Source organism: Malus domestica, chromosome 15, assembly GCF_042453785.1.
Source record: "Malus domestica chromosome 15, GDT2T_hap1".
NCBI classification, from domain to species: domain Eukaryota; kingdom Viridiplantae; phylum Streptophyta; class Magnoliopsida; order Rosales; family Rosaceae; genus Malus; species Malus domestica.
The window spans coordinates 50,087,814-50,101,711 of NC_091675.1; the positions used below are offsets into that span (position 1 = coordinate 50,087,814).

Sequence of the window (13,898 nt, forward strand, 5' to 3'; positions counted from 1 at the left end):
ACAAATCAGGAATTCATCATCAGAAATGTCGTCTAGGCTGAAGAAGTATTTGAATATTTCTTCAGCCGAGTAGGTTGGGGTTGGTCGAGAGGCTAGTTGGAAACCCATTGCTTCGAAAGAATCAAAGACGAGGTAGAAAACCCATAGTGGGTCATTCTAGTGTGGGTCGATTTCTCGACCATGGCCTTAGTGAGGCAGTGTGTGAGATTGGCTTTGTCAACCGGTATGTTCTCGGCGAGGCAATTGTTTGATTTGGTACAAAAGATGAACTTATTGTACCAATAAAATAAAAAGGCCTTATGTTCTCCTTTCTTGAGGCCACTTTGACCAGCAAAGTGGGTGATGAGCGTGTTGTGATTGAAGAAATTCTTGTGGAGTTTGTATTCGTCATTTAGCACTTCTTGGTCATTTCTCTTCAGAACCTTGTAAGCATATTCCTCGAAGACCGTCTTTAGGTCTAGGTCGAATTAATACCTAGAGAGGGCAGTATCAATTAAAATGCCAGATAGCAAAGTGCCGAGAAGGCCGTTACATCTAATATAGTCGACCTAATAAGGCTGAGAGGGAGTACCATGGTGTTCGTGGCTGAACACAATAAACTTAGAGCAACCATCAAGAGCTCTTGATTCATACTAATCTCAATGGTTGAAAGTTTGATGGTGTCAAAGATACCAAGCTCTTTCCAAGCTGCACCGAAGTGAGGTTCTAATCGGTCGAGCCAAATGGCCCAGTTCACAAGGGTAGAAGGCCATGCCCCTTAGGGTTTGGCCGAATCCCATTTCAACCAGCCGTGGCCTTAGAATAGAGGATTTAGACAATTGGTCTTTAATAGCTCGGTGATAGGTTTTGGGATGGCACCCTTGAACAGAGGTCCTAGAGCATGATGAGTTAGGACTGCTTCATCCTCATAATGGAGGGTTTTGACGGCATTGTGGTCAATGAAGTCTTGACATTTATTGCACTCCTCAGTGAGTTTGGTGATGAAGGTGTTGGAAGCCATTGGAGAAAAGGTTGAAAGTTTTCTGGGTTTCAAAAGTTTTTCTGGGTTTTGAACAATTAAAAGCAAAATGGCAAGAGCTTTAGATTTCTTGAAAGCGTAAATGAGGAATGAGGCTGGAATTGGTATTTATAGGCAACTGGGGAAGAAGATCGACGATTTTAAATTCAAAAGTTGAGGGGTAAATCCGACTGAAATGTTTTGTAATCACTATAAAAATAAAAAATCCAGGTGAAGAGGCTGAAAAGCATGCAAATCGGGGTTGCATGATTGCGTGTAACGGTGAATTATAAGGTACAATCATTATGAAAAGACGTTTCAATGTCTACATGCCTCAAACATGGGGCATGTACATCACTGAAGCTAGACAGTTATGACAAGAAGCTACCGCGTGTCAGACATTCACAACTAGTAAGGACTGACATGTAGAGTGGGAGATCATGTCTAATAAATGCATCTAAGTAGGTGGATGGAGAATATTCGCAAGGATTATTTGTTTGGCCGTATAGTGTAGGCCAAAAGTTTGATTTTTAGTTGATAACTAATCGCTTCTTTAAGGCCGCAGTTCGACCAGATGCTGTAGGCCGAAGACCTCAGAAGAAAGGGGGCAATGTTTGGGCCCAAATAACACTTTGGACCGAGCCCAAAATTGTTCTCAGTGCAATAAAGAATATCAGGAATATTCTTTACCATAGGCCGAGCCCAGTAGAGTTCAGCCGAGTCTTATCAAGAAATGGTTTTATCTGGATAAGGGTGAAGTGGTCGAATCCTATTACAATAAGGATTCTTTAGAAGCTAAGGATGATTCGAATTAGAAAAGATGTCGAAAGACAAGGTTTGAATTTGGGTGATTAGAGAGCTTGATTCAGAATCATATGGGGGTTAGAATTGGTCGAGACTTGATCAGATTGGGTTAAGGAATTCTAGTTCGAGTGAAATTCTAACTCAATTATTTGGGAAATTGTTACTATAAATAGAGAATGGAGTACATCATTCAAAACCCCCTCCATATCAACACACAATTGCCCTGTGCAAACAACATTTCAAAGACTTTAAGATTTTTATTTTCCTTTTGCCCTCCCAACACACCTTCAGCTTAGATAAACAGCACTGTGGTGGCAACCGGCAACATCTTCATTTTGGATAAACAGCACTTGAGTCGTAAAATTAGCCGATCGAGGATCACCTTTAGTTTGGATAAACAACACTGCTTCGAGACTGATTGGTTACCTATGCAAGTCTTGGCCATGAAGGATTTCCTAGTCCTTGTTGGAAGAGGTCATCTCATAGTCTTATTGGTGAAGTGAGATGTTACCAGGTTACTACATTTGGCACACTGAAAGGCGAATTTGATATTGAACTTCGCAGAACTAGTAGCTTTGCCTTCAGGCTCTAGAACCCGAAGGCAAAGATGTTTTCCTTGGCTGTAGTCGCAAGATCAAGAAGTCAGCAGCACGCCCAATGCCATATCAACATTCATATACTCTCCGTAGTATATTTATCAACTAAGGTTACATCTTTATACAATGACTTTCACAATATGATCCTAAACTATTGCCTACAAACAAGGCTAATAAGAGGCTAAACAAAGAGGTAAATAACTAAACATGATCAATTTACAATATTGACTAATTAATTTGAGATTTTGTTAAAAAAACAAAAATTAAATTGAGATATCTTCCTTAACATATACTTTCACAATATTGTTCACTCACCACTACATGTTGCTATTACCATAAACTAAAATTTGCTCGTTATCGCAAGCTGGAGGATCCACAAAGAACGAACTCAGATTGATTGACAATTGAACTCAAAACAAGTTAGAATGACTTTGATTAGGTGAGAGAGGCAAAGTCGCACAAAGATCTCCCTACCAAGATTTCTCCCTTTCTTCTTTCTTGAAATTATGTAGAATTAATTCCAAACACCACCAAATGGCCATTGACCAATATTCTTTTTCAAATGAGGAATAATTGCAATTGGAAAATTGATAGGTTATGCATATATATATTTGCCTAACTGGATCATTTGAAAAACCATAAGAGAGACTGGGAGAGGATTTGTGGGTAGTAGGCGTTGCGAGAGACCTAGATAGAGAAGAGCGATTGAGACCGACAAAAAGAGGAAACTCAGGTAGTGTGAAAGAAAAGCTGCACAAGGAGTTTATAAGGAAGGGCTTTTCAACTTTTCATGCTCTTAAAGTTTCTATACTAACTAGCAAAGTCTTTAAGTTATTTTTTTTTAATTCTGCACCACGATCGTGGTTGAATCATTCTATTTTTTTGGCTAATTTTCCTTAATTATTTTTTAGGTACAAAGGGGTGCCAATGCCCAATGCCCAAGAAGAACGCTAAACAAAAGGATACATCAACTCAAAGAGTTCGCAGTCCTAACAACTCCAGAGATATCTTATTCTCTTCCCTCCTAATCTCTCTCCCCTTTATATTAGAGCAGCATCTCCACAATCATACGTCCACGATACAAGCTGGCCTTCACTGCCAATATATTAGAGCAGCATCTCCAAAAGAAAACGCAAAGCTAAATAACTTCGCCTTGTAATTACTCACAGTTTGTGCGGTTAATTGTAGTGGCAAATGAATTTGAAAAGTAATTAAGTATTGTCTTGTGCTTCACTCTCACACGTCAGAGTTGTAGCTCAGCTTTTACCACGTATTCTCAAACATTTTGATTTCCTTACATTACCATCTATTTGGTTACGAAAAAGTAAACAATAGATGAATAGAGAATTTAAGTCTGAGATTTTTATTTTGTTGCTTCTTTTGCCTCATTGAATAAGGTTTCTTGCACAAGTGTTCCAGTATTGAATATTTTCTTCTTGGATATGTTTGTTTCTCTTGAAATAAAGTTTTTTTGACAGTGGAATTAGATATTTGTGACAGCACGGCAATTATATATCATTGGGGGAGATTACTGTTAAATGCAAAATTGTTGTCATTCATTTGTGAAATCGAGATTTGAAATATCAAATACTAAAATTTTGGTGCATTCACGGTTTTGCAATAGCAAAATTGTTGTCATTCATTTGTGAATTCGAGATTTGAAATATCAACCGCTAAAATTTTGGTGCATTCACGCTTTTACAATAGATTCTAAGGGTTTATATATATACTTTTTTCATTTTTAACTGAAATGGAGATACAAATGTCTAAATTAAGTATCCTGGTACAAATGGGTTGCCGAAGTGTCAAGGAGTTAGTGATAGGATAAGTGATTAACAAAATGATCTTCTTCTCGCATACTTTTTTTCTTTTTTTTTCTCTTTTAAAAAGGGGTCAGCTGGTGGCTTCGCCACTGCAGTCCATCATTTCGGGGCTCGGGAAGACTCACAGAAGCATTTCAGAGTCCCCTAGTCACCATCGTGTGATTCATCAAAACCAGGAATCGAACCCAGAATGTACTGTGTAAAATTTGAACCTGAAATTTTTCCTAACCAGTGGGTCATGCCGTGGTGCTTCTTCTCACATACTTTCGTTTCTTCCAACGAAATATGCTGTGAGGACCACCATTTTGTCTATAAGTTTTCACTGAAATTAGGCAACTCAGTGAAAAATGTTTTATCTTACCTCCCTGTACTTGAAGATTTGGATATACAGGGAAGTCTTGATGAAGGCAACGTCTGCACCAGAAATGAGGGCGTTAGTACGTTAAAGTTTTAGGGTTTGAAAATGTTGATCACAAACATAATTTTTATTAATGCTCTGAAATTCGTAACCACGCATATATATAGGACACATAACAGTGATATGGAATCCCTAGCACAAGAAGTTCATATCAAAACTTTGTCAAATCTGTTTTACTTTTTATTTTTTGTTTTATTTATTTATTTATTTATTTTTTTGAGAAATTTGGCAGATCAATTCATTTACGAAATTTAAAAAACTGAAACATCCACTCATGGAAAACAAATAAAAATAAATTATCTTTAATAAATAAGAAGGATTAAAAGCTGGCAAAAAAACCAAAATCTGGCTTGTTTATCAGGTTTCAATTTACTCACCAGGTATTGAACATAATAAACTGAATTAAAACATGGCTTGTTTAAGATGAAAGAAACCTAGGTAGGGAGCTTTTCAGGTATAAGAAAACAATTTTCTTAAGAAAAATTTTGGACCAGAGATCATAATCATTGGCTATCACTCGGTAGAAAAACAACGAATTGGGATCATTCTTTTGAAAAGCTGTGATATCGGACACAATAACAAGTCTGTAAAGCGAAATTGCTAACCGGTTTTTTGGAACATGGAAGAATTACGAAAAGGCACAAAAATCTATGCTCTTGAGAAAATTATCAGATTATATGACGTATGATAAGGAAACCCTAGCACTCAAATTATGTCAAAACTAAGGTTTTCCAGATCTGTTTTTCATTTTCCTTTTTCAGTAAATTTGGCAGCGATGGAAGATCGATCAATTTACCAACAAACCAAAGCACATCGGTCGTTTCTCGCCAATGCCAAACAAAAACAAATAAAAAAAAATAGATCGGTATATGAAGGGTTAATTACTTGAGCAGCCTTCACTTTTCAGCGTTTCCTCGTACCTGGTGGTCACTCGATTGGGACAAGTTCTACAAAACAAAATCAAATATAATGGTTAAAGACGAAATAGAACGGGAATATATCTGATAACCAGGAAAACGAAACCTGAATCATAGATCTATATATTGTTGCTGGAAAAAGGATCAAAGGGTAATTCATGTGTATATACCTCTGGTAAATCATGAATGCGATAATAAGTCAAATTCTTCGGTCTTTTAGCATCATCTTCCTCTTCATCTTGGGCTTCGCACAAAGCCCCGTAAACCAAAACCATTCCCCCGATATATTGAACTGAAAATCTTATAAGAAATAAGAGAAAGAGAGAGGTGGGCAGATTCGTACACACACCAACTGAGGAGTGTTTGCCTCAGTTTTATAGAATAAGCGGACGGCGGTTTTGAAAAACTGTTGGCTTCAATACCTCTATCTGGTATTAGGGTTTGGTGGCTTAATCTTATCTGCTGCCTCAGCAACATCAATTCACCGGATTCCGTTGGCACGTGTGTTTGGTTGATGTGCCTGGTTTAACCTATTATATCAGTTTCACGTATTTGTTTAAGAAAAGAGAGGAGCATTTTCTGTTTTTGTTTAATCTTGATTTTTAAAAACAAGTTTTGTAAATTTAAAATTTTTATTGGTTAGTGTAGTTACGTAACTTTAACTTTTTATGAAAGAGCATTATTGTTTTGTCGAAAATGATAGAGTTCGGTTCAAATATATGAAGGGAGAATTTGTTGATAAAAAAAGTATTGTTGTTTTGTCGAAAATAATGCAGTTCGGTTCAAATATATAAAGGAAGATGTTTTTGACACTCTAAAAATAAGATGTTTTTGACACTTTAAAAATGGTATAGTGCATTTCTTCTTAATGAAAACAAAAAGGAACAAATATACATGTGAAGTTGTGTGATGACTTTTTTTAATGTGCCAATAAGAATTCTCTTAATAAATAAATGGAGATGGAAAACCGCCGATGACTTTGAGACGCAAGCTTCTAGTTATGGTACGTGAATGGTTTAGGGTTTAGGAAAAATAGACCGGTTTTGTATTACCATTATATTTGAATTACCAAAACAATCCTTCTATAATGTGGATGACCAAACATTCATGATCTCAATGCGAGTGAATTGAATTTCGAAATCTGACTTTAATATCCTACGGTTGAGGAAAATTAGACTGATTTTGTATCACCATTCTATTTAAATTACCAAAAACAATCATTCCTTAACGTGAATGACCAAACATTGATGATCTCAATGTGAGTGAATCGAATTTCGAAATCTTACTTTAATATCCTTCCATACAAAATTTGAGAGCTCTCTTTTGTGATTAATGACAATAGTAACTCAATTATACGCTTTTATCACTAAACAAGTGAATAATAAACATAAAAATTTAGGCCACTAATAGTAGTTACACTCCACTTTCTTTAACAAGGAACTGAAGAAATTGAAGGACTAATTCTAGATTTTCAAGGCTCTGGCAAGGCTTGCTTCAGTAACAGAAGCATTTGCTACTATGAAGAAACTAAGATTGCTCCAACTCAACTATATAAGTCGAGCTTGATGATGGAGAGTACAAATATCTTCCCAAAAAGTTAACATGGTTGTGCTGGCATGGTTCTCCTTTAACGTCCATACCAAATGACCTTTTTAATCAACCATAGCTAGTTGCTATAGACATGCAGTTTAGCAAACTAGCACAAGTTTGGGAGGGTTTTAAGGTATAACAACCCAAATTCCCAGTTATTAGTTTTCTCTCTTTCATATTTTATGCACAACACAATTTGTTTATTACGAGACCTTCGTATTGGAATCTAATTTCTCTTGACCTTTTGTTTTGTGTAACAGTTACTTGAGAAGTTAAAATCCTTAATCTCAGTCATTCCCATTACCTAACAAAATCACCAGACTTTGTAAATCTTCCAAATCTTAAGAATTGATATTCGAAGACTGTTAAAGTTTATTCAAGATTCACCCATTCATTGGTTGTCTTGAAAGACTTTCTTTCGTTAATCTTGACCGCTGCACAATGCTTCAGGATCTTCCAGGGGGCTTCTATAAGTCAAAATCGATTCAGATTCTTCTTCTTAATGGTTGTTCACAATTCACAGAGCTACCTGAGCGCTTAAGGAAGTTGCCATGGTATCATTAACAACACTTGAAGCAAACTACACGACCATAAGAAAAGTACCATCTTCCATAGTAAGATTGAAGAAACTCAAATCTTTATCTCTATGGGGTTTGCATGTGTACGTGTATGGGTCACCATCGAGAAGCCATTTGTTGCCCTCACTACATGGTTTAAACTCTTTAACGCAATTAGATCTCTCATGCTGCAAATTAACTGATAATGCAATCCCAGAGGATCTTAGGAGTCTAATTCTTTTAGAGAATTTGGGTCTTCAATTTAATTGTTTCCGTAGACTACCAAGCCTTGATGGTCTTTCAAAGCTTGAAAAATGTTGAGGTTGGAGCCAAGATCTTCGTGCAGTTCCCGAATTACCAACAAGTTTGAAATTCTTGCATGCAAATGGTTTTCCTGAATTGGAAAAAATTACCGACTTTTCGGAAATGTCAATATGATAGAACTGAATATCAACACTACTAAATTAAACACTTTGCGTGACGAGGGACTCTTTGTCGCGCAAAGCATTTTCAGGTCGCACAAATCATTGCACAGAATTTGTCATGCAAAGGTCGTGAAAAAGACCTTGGGCGACAAAGAAGTGGAATTCGTCGTGCACCTAAACGATTGCAAGACACTTTAGTACTCGTTGCGCGAAGGGTATACGGACAAAGGCTTTCATTGCATGATATAAAAGGGTACAAGTTGATGAAATTGGGGTTCCACCATAAAACCAATTGGCAATATGAGGAGTAGCCCAAGATCATATAAGCACATAGCAAACCTTGTCCCTCACCAATGTGGGACAACTCTCAACACAAGTGTGCTTTGTAACGAGAAATTTTTGGGGACGTCTATAATTCATCTCAAAAATGTAAGACGCGCGTGATTTTGCACAACGAAATGTGTAAGACACGTGTGGTTTTGCGTGACGACATGTTGGCGTCACGCAAGAGTAGTTTTTAATAAAAAAATAAATAAATAGAATAAAAGGAATACTATTAAAAAATATATTTCATACAATTGACAAAAAAAAACAAATTAATGAATAAAAAAATTATTTATAATATAAATAAAAATGTACGTACAAATAAAAAGTTTAAAAAAAAAAACGGGAACAAAAACTACGAAAAAATGAGGAATAATTTATGGGCAAGTCGTTCGGAGGTGCTTGGTAATTTTGTTGCTGGAAGGGGGTGGGGTTGGGGATGGAGTCGGAGGTCGACGAGACTGATTCTCGGGGTGGAGGGACTCTAACGGTAGTGGCGCAGAAAAACCGGGGAGACCAATCCCGGAGGAACTGAGGGCTTATACAAACAATGACATTTGAGACTTGTACAATGCAAGCTCACTCCTTAGGCCAGCGACTTCCTGCGTCAAGGTCGTAACCTCACCCTTTGACTGTGAGGATGAAAAGGCTCCACTCTCTTGCCGCCTGGCATTTCCCATCCCCAACAATATGTCCCTGGCCTTCGACCGAAAGTCTGGTCCAACGTCTCTATGAGGATGTGAAACCCCACATGCGACTAAGTTAACATGGGAATAAGGGAGTAAATTAGGATAATATACCTGGCTATGTACCAGAGGCATCGGTTGTAGATCTCGATGGCGACATCTGGTCCGGAGTGCGGAGGCGTCGGTGAGCACGACAGGCTCTAACAGGTAACACCACCGAAGAAGTTGAAGATGCCAGCACTTGTGGGACTAGAGGACCAATTGGGTCAACCAGATTCACCGGATCTGCCGAAGCAGTGGTGGCAGTAATAGGTGTAGTCATTGAACGAGGTGTAGAAGTCATCGCCTTTCGGGTTCTAATGAGCTATGACATCTACAAAATTGCACTACAACAAAAATGGTCACTATGCACAATAAATTATATGTGCCCTTTGAGGCCAACAAGCACCAACAATTGTGCTCATAGACCAATAGCAACAGTGCAGCAACTAAATTTGTATATGTGCCCTCTATAGGCGTCACCATTGCTAAAAGGGCACAATACACTGTTTGGTGCTCAAAGAGGCAGGCACAAATAGTGGACTATTTGTGCCTGTTTCTGACAACTTTATCAGAAGACCTTTTCCAGCCATATTGACCTTTATATTATAATTGTGCCAACAAGAATTAAATATAAAAAAAAATCAAAATTTAAAACAAAAACTAAAACTGAATTAAGGAAATGCAAAAATTTAAATTTTCAGGAAACAAAGAATAAAGCTGGATGCCATGCCACATTGCCACTAAGAAAACAATGTTATATATTTGAAAGAAAATGGACGAACTGTAAAGTGACTATAACTTACAGAACAATATCCATATGTTGAGGAGCATAATGTCCACCGCTTAATCCAAGAAGAACTTTATTCTTATCCTTCTCCCTAGAGCGCCAATAATATAGAAAATGAAGTTAGAGAAGCATCAAACTTTGGTTAAAATTGCAAACAAAGACATGAGCTTTTCATGAAAATCAATATACCCGATCTAGTTTCCAACAACAGCTCCCCCTCCAAGCCCAAGTCCTTTCCAAACTAACTGCAAGCATAGAAATTGCCACCAATTTATTCTCATGAGTTGTTTGTTCTATTAAACTTTATAAGCTCAGGGAAAACCAGAAACATTACGAAGAGAGGAAAAGTATTTATTTAAAAAACCAACAGTAGGACGTATCAATGACTTGCTCAAATGATTGAAATTGGTAGTCGTCTACTTAACTAGAGCCATAACTTGTGTTGCATCTTGCCTCTTCCAATACTCATCTGTGCTGCCTATATCAACCAAGTAACATAAAAAAACAATAAACCCTCAAATGCATAGTAAAAATTACGAAAAACCATGTCACATATAGAAGCTTCAAATTGAATAACAGCTTTCCAAAGCCAAATATACCATTGGCTAATACATTAATTAGTACATATACAACTCAATATTTTTTAATTCATAAAAATAGCCAATCACCTTCCAGTGTAAACCTATTCGAAGTGATAGTAGGTCACTTTCCATTCAAAGCAAAAATGGGTCTGTTTGAATCTGAACCATATCAAATCCTCTTTTGATTATAACCCAAAAGAGAAAAAAGCTCAATTCCCTTGTGTTTCAAACGAACCCTAACCCTAAAATTAATCACAAATTATTAACTAAATTAACCAATACAAGTTCTAAATTGTTACCATTTTACCTAGAACAAAGTGGAGAGGAAGGAATCGCATTATGCAGGCACTGAACTGAAGGGGAACTGGGGATGAGATGAGAGTTGAGGCCGACTGATTTGCAGATTCTGTGTGAATGAGAAAGATTTGCAGAGTCTGTTCGATTGGGAAAGGGAAAGTCAGAGAGAGAGGAGAGGTGAAGGAATTGTGGAGAGGTTGGGTTTGAATGGGGAAACACAGAGATGTGGAATGAAGGAAATGAGGAGAGAGTGAGGCGTGAAGATTTTGGAAAGTGTTTTGTTTAAAACATTGTTTTAAACAAAGGGCACAAAAAATCTACCTTTACTTTAAATATATTAAATTGTATGACACAATTACAATTACAGTGTCATTGCAAATTAATAAAAAAATCTCATTGCTGACATTAAAGCCACCAAAGATGAAAGGCACAAATGCATAATTGTGCCAACATATTCTTTTGCTATAGAGTGATTTATTATTTATTAATATTCACTGGACACAATTTCGAACATTTGTGTCATAAAAAATAATTTTTAATTACCAAGATATATTGTCTATCTGAAGACCCAATGGGACGTACAGTGATTTATTATTTATTAATTATTACTAGACACAATTTCTAAGATTTGTGTCAAAAAAAGGAATTTATAATTATTAACTCATTTGTATATCTGAAGACCAATTAACTTTTGCACGGAGACCAATGACCCTAAGGGCACAATTATTGGTTATGTGTTACTGCAGGAAGGACTTTTAATACAGTAAAAAAAAATAAAGACTTACGATAATGTCATAAACCATATCTCCAAGTATCAAAACAAACTTGCTAACAATCTAAAAAGCAGTTCAAAAAGATACGAATCTAACAAACATTCATTGCATATGGAAATGATCCATTGTAAATATAAAACACGCCACTTAGTACTACGGTATAGTGGTATTCCTATTTACTTGTAAGTGAAAGATCTAAGATTCGGTTGTCGCCAAAAACGATTTTGAACAACAGTATTGCTAACATATTTTGAGGCTATAACACTGCACTAATAAACAGCTCCATACCATTATTTACTACAATTTTATAAATTTAATTTTTTTTGGTCTGGTAAAGGTCAAGACAAACGAAAAAACAAATAAAGTATTGCTAACGAACAATTTTTATAGACACAAAAAGTTTTTTGTGCCCATCTTTAGTAAAAAAGTTGTCGTCTGACCTCACTCGGCACGGTTTTCGTGCCCATTACTGTTTTGTGTCTGCTTTTTTATCATTGGGCACAATAGATGGTGCCCTCTATGGAATGGGAACTATTTAAGCTTTTTGATGGTCAAACTGACGCAAAATTCTCAATTGTGCCCTTTGTTTTGTTCCCAAAGCTCATTTTTCTTGTAGTGTTGGAAATAAATTTGTTAGATTACAAAGATTTAAATTACCGTACACATGCATAATAATTTCTACTTAAATTTAAAACGAAATTTAAAAACCCTAATTCTAAACCCAATTCAAGTTTGGCTGAAACAAAACTTAAAACTGATCTACTATACACAAACTAATCAATGTCAGATAGGATATAGACCCAACAATTATAACTTATAAGAAGAAACTAGCATAAAGGAGTAGTTGGAGGCAAAATCATAGCTCAACAGCTTATCATGAAGAGTGTGTAGTTTAATACTAATTTGAGTACTATAGAAAAGGTTGAACTAATACTTTTCGATACAATAGAATGTATGCATGTCATAGACAATCGTAAAACTGTCACAATCATAAAACTGCAATGTCGAGTTGAAAAACAAGAAAAGTTGCACATCTTGAACATTTGAAGACAATCTTCAATGATGGGGAATCTTATGAAGAAATATACAAATTTATGGAACTTACATAGTTCCATATGTTAGATAATAAAATGCATATATGCAGGTATCTATATTAATCCCCAACCAATAGTATAATCGATTGCTCTGAGGCAGCAGCTACTACGCTTTTACTTTGATAAAGAGGTATCAAGTCTGAACCATTTAAAATCACAACAGATTTGTTCACTTGCAAAGATAAAATCACAATCTGCTTGGTGATATAATATGTGGATTTGATATATATATATGCTCTGAGGCAGCAGCTACTACGCTTTTACTTTGATAAAGAAGTATCAAGTCTAAACCATTTAAAATCACAATAGATTTGTTCACTTGCAAAGATAAAATCACAATCTGCTTGGTGAAATAATATGTGGATTTGATATATATATATATATATATATATGAATTTCAGCTAATATTTGTTCTACCATCGTTGAATTTTGATCTAATAATTGATAGGTATGTAGTCTATATGTGTATGTGCGTCTGTATGTATGTACGTGCTCTATGTGCGTGGGTGTGTGTATGTACTATGTCTGTGTGTGTGTCCATGTATGCTAATTTTGGGTGTGTGTGTGTGTGTGTGTGTGTTGATGTGTGCTAATTTTGTGTGTGCTCACTATGTATCCATGTACTCTGTGTGCGTGTGTGTGTGTGTTTGTTGATGTATGCAAGTTGTGCATGTGTGCTGTGTGTGTATGTACTAAACAACATAAATACAAACAGTTTCCACCAGAGTCCAACTCCATAAATACTTAATAGTTTCATAGGTAGTAACAAGAAAATGGACCATATAAAGTGATTCTCGGTCTCTTTAAACATCCAAATTACATATAGAAATCATATGCCTATTGGATATAAATAGAGCTTGCTAACTGGAATAATTAACAACAACAACAACAACAAAGCCTTTTTCCCACTAAGTGGGGTCGGCTATATGAATCCTAGAACGCCATTACGCTCGGTTTTGTGTCATGTCCTCCGTAAGATCCAAGTACTCTAGGTCTTTTCTTAGGGTTTCTTCCAAAGTTTTCCTAGGTCTTCCTCTACCCCTTCGACCCTAAACCTCTGTCCCGTAGTCACATCTTCAAACCGAAGCGTCATTAGGCCTTCTTTGCACATGTCCAAACCACCGTAACCGATTTTCTCTCATCTTTCCTTCAATTTCGGCTACTCCTATTTTACCTCAAATATCCTT

At 36.3% G+C, this 13,898-nt stretch overlaps 1 long non-coding RNA gene across 1 annotated transcript; it reads right to left on the minus strand.

Moving 5' to 3' along the window:
• Window positions 1–3,931: 3,931 nt before the first annotated feature.
• On the minus strand, window positions 3,932–5,920 carry LOC114821802 (uncharacterized). Its single transcript, XR_003769620.2, has 3 exons — window positions 5,726–5,920; window positions 5,524–5,585; window positions 3,932–4,634 (listed from the first exon to the last, which is right to left on the minus strand). It is a non-coding gene; the product is annotated as an uncharacterized lncRNA (long non-coding RNA).
• Window positions 5,921–13,898: the final 7,978 nt, after the last annotated feature.